A 14,402-nucleotide genomic window follows, 5' to 3' on the forward strand; every position below is an offset into this window, starting at 1 on the left:
GCCACTGATAAAAAGACAATGCTTCTTATCACAAGATGTGCAGAAAGGAAATAATCTGAATAATGAAAAAACAGATGACGCATAACTGTTTCTTTTGAAAACAAACTGTTGCATACAGGAATTCTCTGGAAATTTAAAACCTTGTCTTTGTTAGAGGAGAAATATGGACCATAAAGATTAGCAACTCTCCAGACCTTCCCAACTGAGCATACACTCTTACTATGTTAATACACTCATTTTTTGGCATGCATATATACCAAATCAGGCACACACAAGATACTAAAAATTATTTTACTCTATAAATGAACTAATTTATAATTCAGCAGCAGCACTGCATAACTCGCACTTGATGATCCTTGCCTAGAAACCAGAACATAAAAAAGACTAATGGATATCAATAACAGCAAAGGCTGAAGTGGAACCCATGCTGATGTAAAGAAACACTTGTTTTAGAGTCAGAACATGAGTCAAAACTTGGTTATTCCTCAGAATATCACGGAAGTGGGTCCCTCTAATTTTAGCAACATTCTCAGACACACTAAAGCTGCAACACAATACTGTACATGAAAACACAGCCATGGTAATTGGCCAGTTATATTCCATTCAGCTTGCTTGGTTTTTTTAAGTTTACACTACAATTTCAGCTTAAAAATCAGTTTAGAAAAGGTTACTTGGTCCTGTACTACTCTGCAATTGGCTAGACTAAAAGCACCCATCGTTTCAATGGCCCCACTGACATGCAGTAACTTACTACACTGCAACAATCTGATCAGATGGCTGAGCCCTTCATTAAAATTGAAGGGACAGTTTAATTTTTCCTGTCTGTCACTTTGCACCAAATTAATTCTATTAAATCCAGTTGAGGGACTGCATTGAAAGAGGAATCATCAACAAAGAGTGAATAGTAAAAGTTCCTCAAGGACTGGGTCTGAATGTTAATAGTCATACAGAGCAGGGCTCTGCAACAAAAAACTGACAAATTTAGTGGTGTGCTGGTGTATGTTGGGAGGCAGCATCGGTTTAGAAGAGGAATAACACAGAATTGCAGAAATAAGAAAAAATGTAGTAGGAAATGAAGCAGGAATAAGCAGCCAAGGGGCAGCTGAGGTGAGAGGCTGCAGACCTGCATGAGAGGAGGCAGGAAGCCCTTGCTTGGGCAGCCCTTGCAGCTGGGCATTGTCTCCCCGGAGCTGTTGAGCCCTGGCAGCACCAGCACTCCCCAGCCCTCTCCCAGATGGCAACTGCAGGATGAGAATGCCCTGCAGCCTGTTTGTCTTGAATCCTCCCATGTCCATTTCTTCCCACATCATCCCACAGCTGGAGTAGGCCTTGGCCCACTTCTGGATCTCACTTCAACCTAAACCTGAGCCTAATAAGAGTTAGAGAAGCACCAAGGTAATAAGGGCTGCTTGGGAAGGCTCAGAGAGAGGCTACAGGGCCTGGACAGCAGAGGAATGAATGGAGAGGTAACACACATCCTGGAGGACTGTGCAAAGAGACAGGGAGACAAACAAAAGTGCAGCTGCTTCCACCTAACACTCTGAGTGTAAAACAGCCAAGAAAAAGACAAAACCATATTAGAGTACACCATTAAAGACAGAGATACTAGAGACAGTACAGCACTGATGGCATCCTAAAGTATGGGTCAGTCCCTAATTAAAACATCAGATAGTTTTTGTCACTCACAACACAGAAAGATCAATGTGTATCACAACAATGAGGCACGAGTATGAAAGCTATTGGTAAAGACATCATCATGGAGATTAATTATTTAAGATGGATGAAAATGTTGGCCCAAGAACAAACAGATATAAATCAAACATAGCAATTAGAATTTGGAGAATACAATGAAGCAGTGAGATGGGAGCAAGAAACCTAATTATCAGGTTTTTATGATGAAGAATGATCAATTACCAAAAGCAATGTCTGTTTCTGCAAGTTGCTGCAACATTATAATTGCTCCTGGACTGTTTCTAGGTCACTGCCATACATGTTAATTTAAGTAAGATACAAATCAGTCTCAGGGTGTGATGAATGGATAGGTGCCATAACTTACTTCAGCAATGTTGCTCCTTTTGACATCACTTCTCTCTCTGTACAAAGATTAAGATAACAAATGCAGTAACATCAGCCTCTTTCAGATACTCAAATAAAACTAGCACTTAAGAATGAATGGAGCAATCTTGGCAGCTGTTGATATTCTGAAGAATCTTGGAAATCTGTTATGAGACTGTATAGATTAGGGTATTTTGAATGTTTTTAAGTGTAAATAAGAACCAAAAATTAACTTCCATGTTAAGTTTTTCCTCTATTTTTTGAAAACCAAGTTGATTTGACCATTGTCATGAATGTTACACGAATTTCCATGATAATGCTTTGTAGGCTGCAAGTTAAATATAATCCCTGATACCACCTTTTGGCATTTCTAGACATTGGCTTCAATTAAATATAGCTGCAATGGATTCCTTAGCTGTCCCCATCAAATATGTCAACCCTTTAGTCAGTTCTGATGGATATTTCTACAATCTTGCTGATTCTTGATTGACTTTTGTTTTACTACATATAATGATCAAGCTAGTAATCATAAGAAAGAGAATCACTAGCAAAGGCCCACAGACGTTATATTTATAATTGAAAGTCCAAGTCACTAAGTTAAAGTCACTGGCAGATACTAATGATATACAGCAGCTCCTAACTCCAACTTACACAACTTATTATGCAACATATTTTCCTCTGCCATGTCCTGTTGGTAACTGAAGCCACTAACTTTATCTAAAGCTAGATAAAATATAAAAACTCAAAGAATATGATATATCCATGCAGGAATGGTCTATTAAATATAAATACTACTTTTATCAAGGATAGAAAATGCAAGTAAAATTTGGCTCTCATTACCCTGCCTCACATTGATCCCTAAATCTTTTATGTTATGACTGACTTTTTTGAGGCCAGACACAGTATTAACCTGTCAGTACTCAAAATTTGAAAGTTTTATGTTTGGCAAATAAAAACAAAAGGTCTCAGTCAGGAGGGAGGAAAGAGACTACTATCCTTAAGTATGAGAAAGCCTTCAGATAAGATATTGATCCAATCATATTTATGTCTAATCATTTCGCCATTTTAGAGATAGATGGAAACAAACAATATCTCAGCCTTGCAGAGCATGCTGACATCACATAGCCCCCAGTTTTAGTTCTTTAATGCAGTTTGTCTGTGCTGCTGTTATTAATAGACACACTAAAATGGGAACTTCGCCCTGGCTCAGCTTTGACTCACTGCATGGCCTTGGGCATCACATAACCTCTGTCTCCAGTTCTCTATCTGCATAATGCATTTGTCTATCTAGTGACTTTGCAGAGTCATGGGTCAAATAAATGAGTCACTTGACAGAATTTTTAAATTGAAGTACACTGGCTTCTCTTCTGCACTTTTATAATATATTTCCCTGAATTTTACCATAAACTCTCCTTTTTCATAAAGATAACAAAATGTTTAAATAAACAGAAAGAAGAACTATTTAACACTTCCAAATGAAAACCTCCTTGAACTAAAATAATGGAACCACAGCCACATAAGACAGCTTGTCATCTCACAGCCCAAAACACCTTTATCTGAGGCTTTATATAAAGTTCTTTACTGTCCAAGGGAGACAGAAGAAAGAAGGAAGCCTAATTTCACACCATGCAAAGAAATAGCAGATTACACAGTTAGTAAAATGTGCACTGCAAGTATGGTCTGGGCATAACAGATGGAAGAATCTATCAACCAAACTCCTTTATTACACTGGCAGTCAAAAGATCTGTATTTTTTTTTTAAATCTAAACTGTTTCTGAGTGCAAGAGAGCCATATTCATTTGACTGCACCAGAAGATAGAAATCCTCCATGTGGCTGAGATGACTTGCCCACAGCTAATCAAGTTAGTTATACGCTTAGTTAATTTTTTTGCTTGTTGTCCATTGAAAGTAATCAAATTTTCTGTAGAAAATAACTTCTCTGCTGCAGTTCTAATCCTTTGTGTCTTAAGGAAAGAAAAAAATCCTTCCATCAAGGCAGCCCCTGAGGGGACTTTTAAGGCACTGACATGCAATACTCAGATGTTCATTTGTTTGTAAGGGAGTCTAACCTAGATGCAAAACTGAATTACAGAGTCATCTGGCATTACTTTAAAATGCAAAAACGGACAAAGCAAGCGCATTAATTATCAAAAGTTGAAAAGTTCACCACTGATTATTGCTTCAGTGGATGCTGCATCTTTACAAAGCCCAGACATTCAGTGAACAACTGATGTCTCATTAGATACAAGCAATTGTATCTTTCAAGGTGGTGTTCTTGGATGCTCACTCATCCATTGCTGTCTTGTTTTTTCTTATGACTTGGTTAATTCTGCTTGGATTAGGGTTGAGACCAAAAAGGGCCCTTACATAAAGGAATATTCATAATCTAGGATGCACAAGGCATACACTGACCAGTGTTGCTGTACTGAGCAAGCAGTGAAGTGTTCCCAAAGTTAGTCCCTTTCAGCTCTGCTAACCTGGAGCATGGATCTCATGATAGCACAGCTACCAGAGAATGGTAAATGCCATTCCATGGCTAATTATATCCCTACAGAATAGTGAGAAAAAATAATGTATTGCCCAAATATATGTAGATAAATCTGTATGCACGATAGGTTCCTGGTCTTGGAAGTACCTTGTCCATTCCACAAGAAAAAAGAATTCAGAACTCCACTAATTCATAGCTTGTGTCCTCATGGAATTTGGCAACAGCACAAAGAATAAAAAAACCTCTAAAGCTGATCTAATCACTAATAATGACATAATTAATATGACATAACTAGAAATTTATGATAGATCTAGTCTGACAATGGTATTTGAGGACAACAGGTCAAATGAGGATGCAAAAAAACCAAGGTCTAATTTATTCCCAGTGTAAATTGGCAGTATTCCCTTTGACTTCAATAAGAGATTTACTTGTTCACTCCAGCTCTAATTTTTAGTCAGCATCTTCCCAATATTTATGATTGAGTTGCACCAGCCTAAAAAGCACCCACTTTTAAATCCAAAGCAAGAACCTCCAGAGAGTGGGAAAGGAATATTTTCATATAATGGTCTTCATTTAGATAGTACATTTACGTTTACTTTTACTAGAATAACTTTCCCATATAAAGAAAAAAATTATTACGAAAAAATTAACAAACTTCAGAGGCACAGCAGCAAAAGCCAGTCTAAAATATCTATGTGGCTCTTTTATGTCCAGATAACAAAAAAGTAACACCCAAGGAAGAAAGAAGGAATCATTGAAATAGATGATGATGACAATAATGAGAATTAATGAACAAGCAGATACATGTAGATGCACGTAATCTTGTATTGTTTAAGCAGCAATGAGAAATTCAAACATTAAACCAGAAAGAGGTGCTTCCATGTTTTTGTTTTGTGGAAAATGGGATTTTTGTTTTCATTGTGACACAGCTATTTGAGAGTTTCAAAACAGCAAATCTTGGTGAGGAAGGGAAATTTTGAGTTGTCCTAAATGAAATACTTGAGTCATGTTAGTGTGTAAATTGCAGTAAAACACAGACAGATATTCCATCCTCCTTCAGCTCAAATAGTATCAGCAATGAGGCCAGAGGATCAATACTAGCTCACAGTCAACCCAAAAGTATTGCCACAGAAAATTCTTGATTCTGGAGAAAACACTTCACCACAGGTTGGACTGTGATGATAAAGTCTATATTTAAATTCTTCACTGTATTACCATAGGGATTTTGCCACAGCATAGCCTGAAGTAAAAATGAAGAGAGAACTGAGGCAGCCAAGTGGTCCATTATGTCTTCTCAGAAGACAAAACAGTGAATCATTTATGATAAGTTCAATCAGCAAAACCCCTTTAAAACCACTGGTTTTAAAGCTTATCTAGAAATACATTTTTAATGTGGTTATTGATTTAGCATTTAATGATGGTTGATTAAAAGACGAGGTTGCCCAAGATCTGTATCCAATACTATTAAAAGATAAGGGTTGAGGACTTGTGGATAGGTGCTGTTTACTGACTTCCACATATTGCATAAATATCATGGCCATGCCTCAATGACTCAGGTCAGGGTGTGTTGCTCAAAACTCTGTATAAATGTCAAGCAAGCAAAATTCCTGATTCAGTATTTTATATATAAAATATAAAGAAGAAATGTAAGTTTTATAAAAGCACAGGACCTGAATAGTAGTTTCTGAGCTGCCAGGTTACTTTCAATATTGATCAACTAAATTTTCATCCAGGGTAACTTGCTTCACATCAAAAAGGAAAGAAATGAACTGGGCTCCATTGTCTAAATGGCACTGTGAGCTTTTGCCACTAGAGTGTGTCAAGGCATTAGTGAGGAATAAATAAACCTCTTCACGTGCTCTATCATTCAATTCAAACTATTACCAGGGCCCTGGACAAAGACAAGTAGTTTGAATGTAACATTTATTTTTCTGATTTCCTGCTTGACTGCTAGAACTTGTCTTAAAGATTATACTACTAAGAAAAGGTCTCACCTCATTAGTCTGCTTATGTTGTGCACAGGGATTTTTATATGGATACTGAACACAGGCATCCAGAAACAGTCCAGCCAATTTTAGGATCCATTACACTGTGCCTATATTTTCAGTTCAATGTCAATGCAACATCCCTTCCAGGCTAAGACTCTTACTTTGATGCAGTACAATAACCCTGCTATTTTGTATTGAAAAGTCAGCACTGCCAGTCAATGTATGTAAATCTGTCCTTTCCTGCTTCTCTCTCTGCTGGATGTCTGCAGTTGCACTAAAATTGGGGTGGGGGGTGGTGAGGGGGAGAGGAAAGGGGAAGGGGAGCCCACACACCTATACAAAAACTGCTGAAAATATACTGAAAATCTGTGCTGAGAATAGAGATGCTCCAGCATATTTAAAAAATCAGTTTGAAGAGAAACTATAAAAGCCCCTCTCTTTGATAGTAAAAAAAATCAGAACAGTTAAAATTAGAAATGCGTAGGCATAAAGCATTTCCAGGATCAAACAGAGTATGTTGAAATGTACACATTTGGTAATGCTAAAAATCAGGATCTGCCTCCATACTTTTCTGAATCAAGGTTTGTCCCCTTCTCCATCTGTAAAACTGCACTGACAGCACTCCCTCTCTCTTTTTGCTCACTTTTGTCTCTTCAGATTGCAAACTCTTATTAGCTGTTTTGACTACAGAAGTTCTTAGTAGAAGTTTTTCACTGTCCATAATGTCATCTCCATGCTGAAGATTTTAGCTACTAGACCAACCCTAATAGCTTTTCTTTGACAGACATTAAAAGCTAAACAAAAACCAAACATCCAAACAACTACCCATAAGAGATAGGAATCCTATACCCAATCTGTGGTCATTTACATGCTCAAGTGATGTTGTGAATGGAGACACTTGATTTTATCATCTGCTTTACTTCTCCTAGGAAAGGTCTGGTAAGCTTTTATGGAAGACTGCAGCAGCTTTCTGAGTTTCTAGAGGTTGACACTGTTAGAGTGACAATGATTGAGCAAAACAGCTTCTGAAATCCTTAAGCATTCACCCAAGTCAGCCATAGAGGGTCAATGGGAGAAGAACCACAGATCAGAAGATTCTGCCTTTGAATTGCCCAGACCTGCCTGAGAAAATGAGACTCTGATAGTGCATCTGGAGTTCTCACCACCTGCTCTGTAACTTTAGATGAAAATTTTGAACATCATATCTATTTGAATTGAACTGGTGGCTGACAAGAGAACAAAGAACAGGAAAGAAAAGAATAGGAACACAAAGTAGAAGGAAAAGATTTATGACCAGGTCTCTTTTACTCAGTGTATGCTGAGCTAATGATGCCTCATGCAGGTATCCCACAGTCACACCAGAATTAAGAGATCCTGCTTTTCATGAACAGCCTGCTGAAATCACAGATCCCTACTCACTGTATTTTTGTCCAAGGATTCAGAGTACAGCACAGGCAGAGCAGGCAGCAAGGCACAAGGTCCAGCACTGGCACAGTACAGGGAGGAGCTACACCCTCATACACTGACAGTCACCTGAAAACACACAGATCACCTTAAAACTCCCAGGACAGTGTCTCGTGAAGATTTCATAAACAGAATCGAGCAAGTGAAGTTTCTTCCAGTTCAATAACAAAATTAAAATGTCAGCGAAAAGGAAGCACAAAACTCAGTTTATACAGAATGCACAAAATACTTTCCTTTTTTTTTAAAACAAAAACCCAGTAATTTTCATTTGAGGTAAATCTGAAATATTACATCTAATTAAAAACAAAATGTTTTGTGACTTTTTTAAAAAATACACATATTTTACTATTCAATTTATATTAACTTGGAAGTGGAAAATGGTATTTTCATTTCAAAAGATGAAAAACTTTAGTTTCAGCATGTTAAGATATTTCCTTTAAAAACTAAGAAAATGTTTCATATTTTTTCTATATTTCAGTTTAAACAATTTTATCTCAACCTAATCTCAAGAATGGTCCCAGTCTTTTCAAACATCTGTTATTCTAATTTAAAATTTAAAAATCATTCAAAATTTTTGTCCACCTCTATTCATAAATTTAAGCAGTATTTACCTCTATTCATAAAGGCATGCATATTCAAGCATCATTTTGGCCCTAGAATCTTGAGAAAGGAAATACTCAAGAGCCTTTCTAAAATACCTTTCCATTTCCCACCACTGTGTCCCTAGCTGATATTCCTTGTATCCTCACGCAGCAGTAGCTCTGCCTTCACTGTGGCAGTCCCTCGTGAAATGTTTTCTAGAATTAGAGTGTGAAGGCTGGAGAGTGAACTTGCTGCTTTTATAAAAAGAGAAGAACACCCAGGAGAAGGTATTTAAATTATGTCCTAAGGCAGAATGAAGTTGATTTATGTCAGGGATTATTTTTATCTCTCCAGTCAACTAGAAGTTATGCAGCAAAGCCTGCAGAGGCACAGCCATGCAGCATGGCCTGTACCACACTCTGGCAGTGCGAGGAAGCCAAGCCAGCTCAGCAGCAGGCGGAGCTGTGCCCTTGCGGGCCCTTGGCACAGCCCTGCGGGAAGGGCTTCCCCGGCCGGGCTCCCAGGGCTGCTCCCCGCTCAGAGGAGCCCTCTGCAGCACCTGGGCCCTGCAAACCACACTGCATCCACACATTGTCACAGCACCTGGGCCCTGCAAACCACAGTGCACCCTCACATTGTCACAGCACCTGGGCCCTGCAAACCAGTCTGCACCCTCAGATTGTCACAGCACCTGGGCACTGCAAACCAGTCTGCATCCACACATTGTCACAGCACCTGGGCACTGCAAACCACAGTGCGCCCTCAGATTGTCACAGCACCTGGGCACTGCAAACCACTCTGCACCCTCAGATTGTCACAGCACCTGGGCCCTGCAAACCAGTCTGCACTCGCAGATTGTCACAGCACCTGGGCCCTGCAAACCTCAGATTGTCACAGCACCTGGGCACTGCAAATCACACTGCACCCTCACATTGTCACAGCAGCTGGGCCCTGCAAACCAGTCTGAACCCTCAGATTGTCACAGCACCTGGGCCCTGCAAACCACACTGCACCCTCAGATTGTCACAGCACCTGGGCCCTGCAAACCACACGGCATCCACACATTGTCACAGCACCTGGGCACTGCAAACCAGTCTGCATCCACGCATTGTCACAGCACCTGGGCACTGCAAACCACACTGAACCCTCAGATTGTCACAGCAGCTCTGGACACTCTTGGGTTTGGCTCCTGCACCTACCACTGTACTCATGTCCTGGCATACTCATGAGGGAAAAATGGGATGGTTATGATGGATCCCAAGCCCCGTTCTTTAGTCACATCTCTAATCTGTGCTGAGAGCAGGTGATTTGGACCATGGACACCTGGGACCCTTCTCCTTCCTTCCTTTTTCTGGTCTGGCTCTGACACACAAGTGAATAGATTCTTCCATGCCTGAGACCTCAGTTCAAAGTGCATGACCTTTCCATTGATTGCAGAAATCCTTGCACAGAACTCCAACCAAGTATCCCTGCAGAATATCATTAGGAAAACAAAGCAAACCCCCACAGCTGTGAAATTACCTCTGGAAGAGAAATGTCTATTTCCTTAAGATTTGTTTTTTCTGAAAAAGGCAGCATATTTACTGAGTTTTTAACATGTAGACAGATGCATGTATGCAGTTGTTTGAAAGCACATGATCTAAAACACTAAATCTCTGCATTTAATTTTCATGTGTAGGGAAGGAAAATCAGTAAAAAATTTGAATGAATAAACTCTAGTTTTTGAACGAAAAAATTAAAGTAAAAATTTCCAGGTTTCAGGAGGCTTGCTATAATAAATAAATTACTTGGATTTAAAATTCTCTTGCAGTGTTTGAAATTAAAACATTGCATCACATTTCCAGTGCTTACCAGCAAGAACAAATTCATTATAAACTAACATATAACTACATTTTCTTCTACCACTGGTGATCAAGCAGCAATGTGCAAGGTCATAAATAAGAAATGTAAATGAATTTGTATGTTAATAAATGTAATTATGGATCTATCTGAATTTTAATCACCTAATGAATGTAACTCCTAAATTACACAGGGAAAGAAACTAATTGGATTCTCTGTATCTTTTCTGTGGTGGCTACAAGTAGTGTATTGTACATTTCCTAGCACTGAAAAAGGGCAATGCTGTGCACAAGGAAGGAGTTCCATCCAGAGGCCAGCAAGTAGCTTGAACTTTATGATGTGTAATTATTTATCTTTTTATTATTTTCATTTTTTAAAGTAGAAATAGCGCATTTTAAGAGACATCCCCCCCATCCTTTGAAACAAATAAAACTGAGGATCAGTGAGCTATGTCATAAAGAAAAAGACAATTATCAAAACAGTATCTAAAAGGAATAGCTTAGAGCTACTCACATACTTCAATCTCTTTAAAATGTCAAACAGCACATCTTCATAAGAGCTAAGAAGTGATCTTACACAACTTAATACAGAGTAGAGATGCAGTGGATATATTTTCCTAATAAACTTGTCTCTGAGTTCTCAACATTATGAATCAGCACAGCCAAAAGCACTGCATGGCGTATTGCAAAATTAAAAATAAATTTTAAAATTCCTTACATGTTTTCTGCTAAATATACAGAATGTATATATATTACACTCACAAGCTTTATTCCTTTCTGGGCATGAAGGTTTATGTCAACATTACTTGAAAGTGGAACAGAAAGCTTATAGTATATTACAGATATAATAGATATAAATAAGGTTCTGTCAATTAAAATCAAAAAATTCATATAAGTCCCATATTATATTTGGTTAATTTTTTCTGCTATGAGAAGAATCTCATGCAATTCTTACAAGATAATGACATCTAATAAAGCAGATGAAATTTGCACAGCAGTTTGCAAGTAACAGAACTATTTTTTAATCTCCATCTGACATAAACAAAGCTGATAATAGCAAACCTTCTGGTGAATAAATTATTAGGAATTACACCTAATTTTGGTACCAATATGAAATGTCAGAACATTCCAGCAGTAGAAAAATGCAATTTGCGTGAGGTTTGTCTCTAGCAGTAGAATAACAGGCTGAGGTCAGTTTAAAGAAATGTTTGAAATGCAGTGTGTTATTAGTATTTCAACCACTGCCAACTGCATTTACTTACTATAATTATTGTTTCATAAAATTTAGAACAAGCATGTTTTGCTATCTGCTGCAAGACACCATACCACAAATTGAGGGGATTCAGATTAAGACTTGTCTTATTGTAAGTACATTCTGAAGCCTAGACTTTAATCTTTATAAATTATTCATATCTCCTCACAACTGTACCTGTTTCCTTTAAAAAATAATCTTGTATGGATTTTCCCTTTCTTCTCAGAGATGGCTGTTCCTCTATCTTAGTCAGGACTCACCCATTCCAAGAACCAACTCTTTCTACCACTTTTCCTTTCTTAATTTTCCAAAAGGAATCCTAGTGACCACAGTTCTCTGATGCTGAAAGAAGTGTCTAATTTTACAGCTTTCTACAAATTTCATTAATTCCCTTTTTCCACAGAAGGGTGGTGCAAGAGGCCACCCTGTTTCACCTAGCAAATTACAAGCAAACATTGGAATAGCTTAAGTGCAATCCAATGTGGTGGTAATGAACAGAAACCTACCTGATAAGGTATGTCATGCCAATTTTTTGCACACTGCTGTTGGATGAGGACCAGCAGTGGCCTTGTGAGGGAGCATATGGTCGGAGAAGTCATGATGTGATAGTGACTTGTGTGATTTATCCAACATTTTGAAAGCAAACTGTCTTACCTTTAAAGTGGCTACAGCAAGATAATGCAATCTGATTTTTAGAAATAAAAAGCACATACACTTTCCCTTTTCATCATTTGGAGAACTATCACAGCATTTCTCTTATTGTGCTCTTGTTTATAATAATGATTACCTCAAATATTGACAACCATATATACATTATAATATTAAAGGCTGTATAAACAAATAACTATTTTCCTGACAGATGTTAAATGTTTTAAAATAGAAACTTTAAAAGTTTTATAAGCAATAGATTCATAATGTATCAGCTTGGAAAAAAGCCAGAACAAACCCACCAAACAAAAAACCTTCAAACAAATCTCCAAACTTGGATTTATCTATCAAGGAAAAAGAGCTGTACGTAGCATAATTAGCAGTCATGGCTTATCTCCTTAATTATCTCCCAATTCCTTGAAATGTAGGCTCATGTATGATGTGACTGTATGAATACAAGAGTTCATACCCCTCACTTCATCCATCACAGAGCAGCTTTCCTGCATTGCCCTCATGAGGCCCATAAGAATTGAAGGTCTGCATTAAGGCAATAATCCCAATCAAAGCACATTCTTCACCCAGCAGTTCACAGGGCTCAGGAAGGAGTCAGTCTCCCTGATGCACAATTCGTTTCTCTGATACACATTTTGTTTTTATCTATTGGATTTAGGTTGGGTATTTCTCACGTCCCTCTGAAGCATCAGCTCAGCCCTATTGTCTGGACATACATCCAAACTCTATCCACACAGATCAAATCAGAAGTTAAATCAGACAGAACCAAGACTTTTAAAATGAAAAGAAATGTAATTCAGCAGTGCATAAATCACATTCTTCCATTGGCAGTGATGCAATTTCTAAAGCTCATCTGGTAATTCTTGTTCCAAAGCAGAAGGACATAATTTTATCTTCATTTAACAGTTTCTCAAATTATTGCCCACATTTTTCCATGAGCTTAGTATAGTACAAATGGCTTTTCTGATATTTTGATTAATTTTTCCCTAGTAGTAACAACTAAATAATTGGACTAGAAAAGTATATTATTATCTTACAGAATTCTGTTATGGTTAATATATTTCTAATCTTCATGACCATTTTCATGACTCTGCAGCATGTCCCTCACCCTCCACAATCCTGAGACCCTTCCTTCCCTACTTCCTCCCTGCTCTGCACTTTTTGGTTTTACAGCACTTTCTCTCAAGCCCACAGCCTAGGTGTCTCATGGAGTCCACCCAATAGCAGACTGCAGCTCCAGACCTCTGAGTAAAATAAAATATGAGCACATCTGATGTGGCTTTTTTCCCCTCTGATCAGCATGACAACATAGTCAATGGCAACACAATTGTGTTAGAGACTTGGCTGTTGCTAAGGAGAAGGGAGCTTGGAAAAATGAGGGAGCAATGTTAGTTTAAAATCTGCATGTACACAAGGTCTTTCATACATCTCCTTACCTCTATACTGGGAAAAGGAATATGGCATTATAGCCATGATGTCAATATGTCTCATGTGGCATTATTTCTCTACTCCTTGGATAACCAAGGAGGGCTACCCATGGGGTCAATATTTATACAGATGATAACCATCTTCTTCACTCCATCAATGTTTTTTAGATCTATGTAAGATTTGGGGGCACAAGAATTTTGCAACTCTTTGGTGCTGACAGCACTTAGAGCAGTCTTAACTTGGTCTACTTCTCATCCTTTTCTGTTTATGTACTTGGTGCAGGTAGCACAAAGAAAGGATTTTACTTATCCCCTTCTCTTCCCCTGCAAGTTCTCTATGCTGCTCTCTTGACTTTGTTCTCAGAATCTCTTATTTCGCTCTCTGCCTGGCAGACAAGGCAACCTTTGGGACCCTGTGTTATTTGTGTCATCACAGGGCAGAGCAGAGGTTCCATTCATGTTTCCTGCCTGGCTGTGAGCTGTATGCTAATGTGACAGCCTGGCAAGTATTTGAGAATGTCACTTCTAGCAAAATAACTGTCCTGAATGGTATTTATCATATATAAAACCACATATATATCAACAAAAAACCCCAACAAAATTCAACTCTAATACATATTTCAAATGAGATGCCCACAGGCACTTACA

At 38.2% G+C, this 14,402-nt stretch overlaps 1 protein-coding gene and 1 long non-coding RNA gene across 5 annotated transcripts in view; one reads left to right on the top strand and one right to left on the bottom strand.

Annotated features, from left to right (window-relative positions):
* Positions 1-14,402, bottom strand: part of LOC102062581 (uncharacterized) — a 47,848-nt gene that overhangs the window by 23,664 nt on the left and 9,782 nt on the right. The window lies entirely within an intron of this gene.
* The window catches only part of AMMECR1 (AMMECR nuclear protein 1), a 96,551-nt gene that overhangs the window by 1,685 nt on the left and 80,464 nt on the right, over positions 1-14,402 (top strand). The window lies entirely within an intron of this gene.

The sequence above is a fragment of the Zonotrichia albicollis genome, chromosome 14 (assembly GCF_047830755.1).
Source record: "Zonotrichia albicollis isolate bZonAlb1 chromosome 14, bZonAlb1.hap1, whole genome shotgun sequence".
In the NCBI taxonomy this organism is placed as follows: domain Eukaryota; kingdom Metazoa; phylum Chordata; class Aves; order Passeriformes; family Passerellidae; genus Zonotrichia; species Zonotrichia albicollis.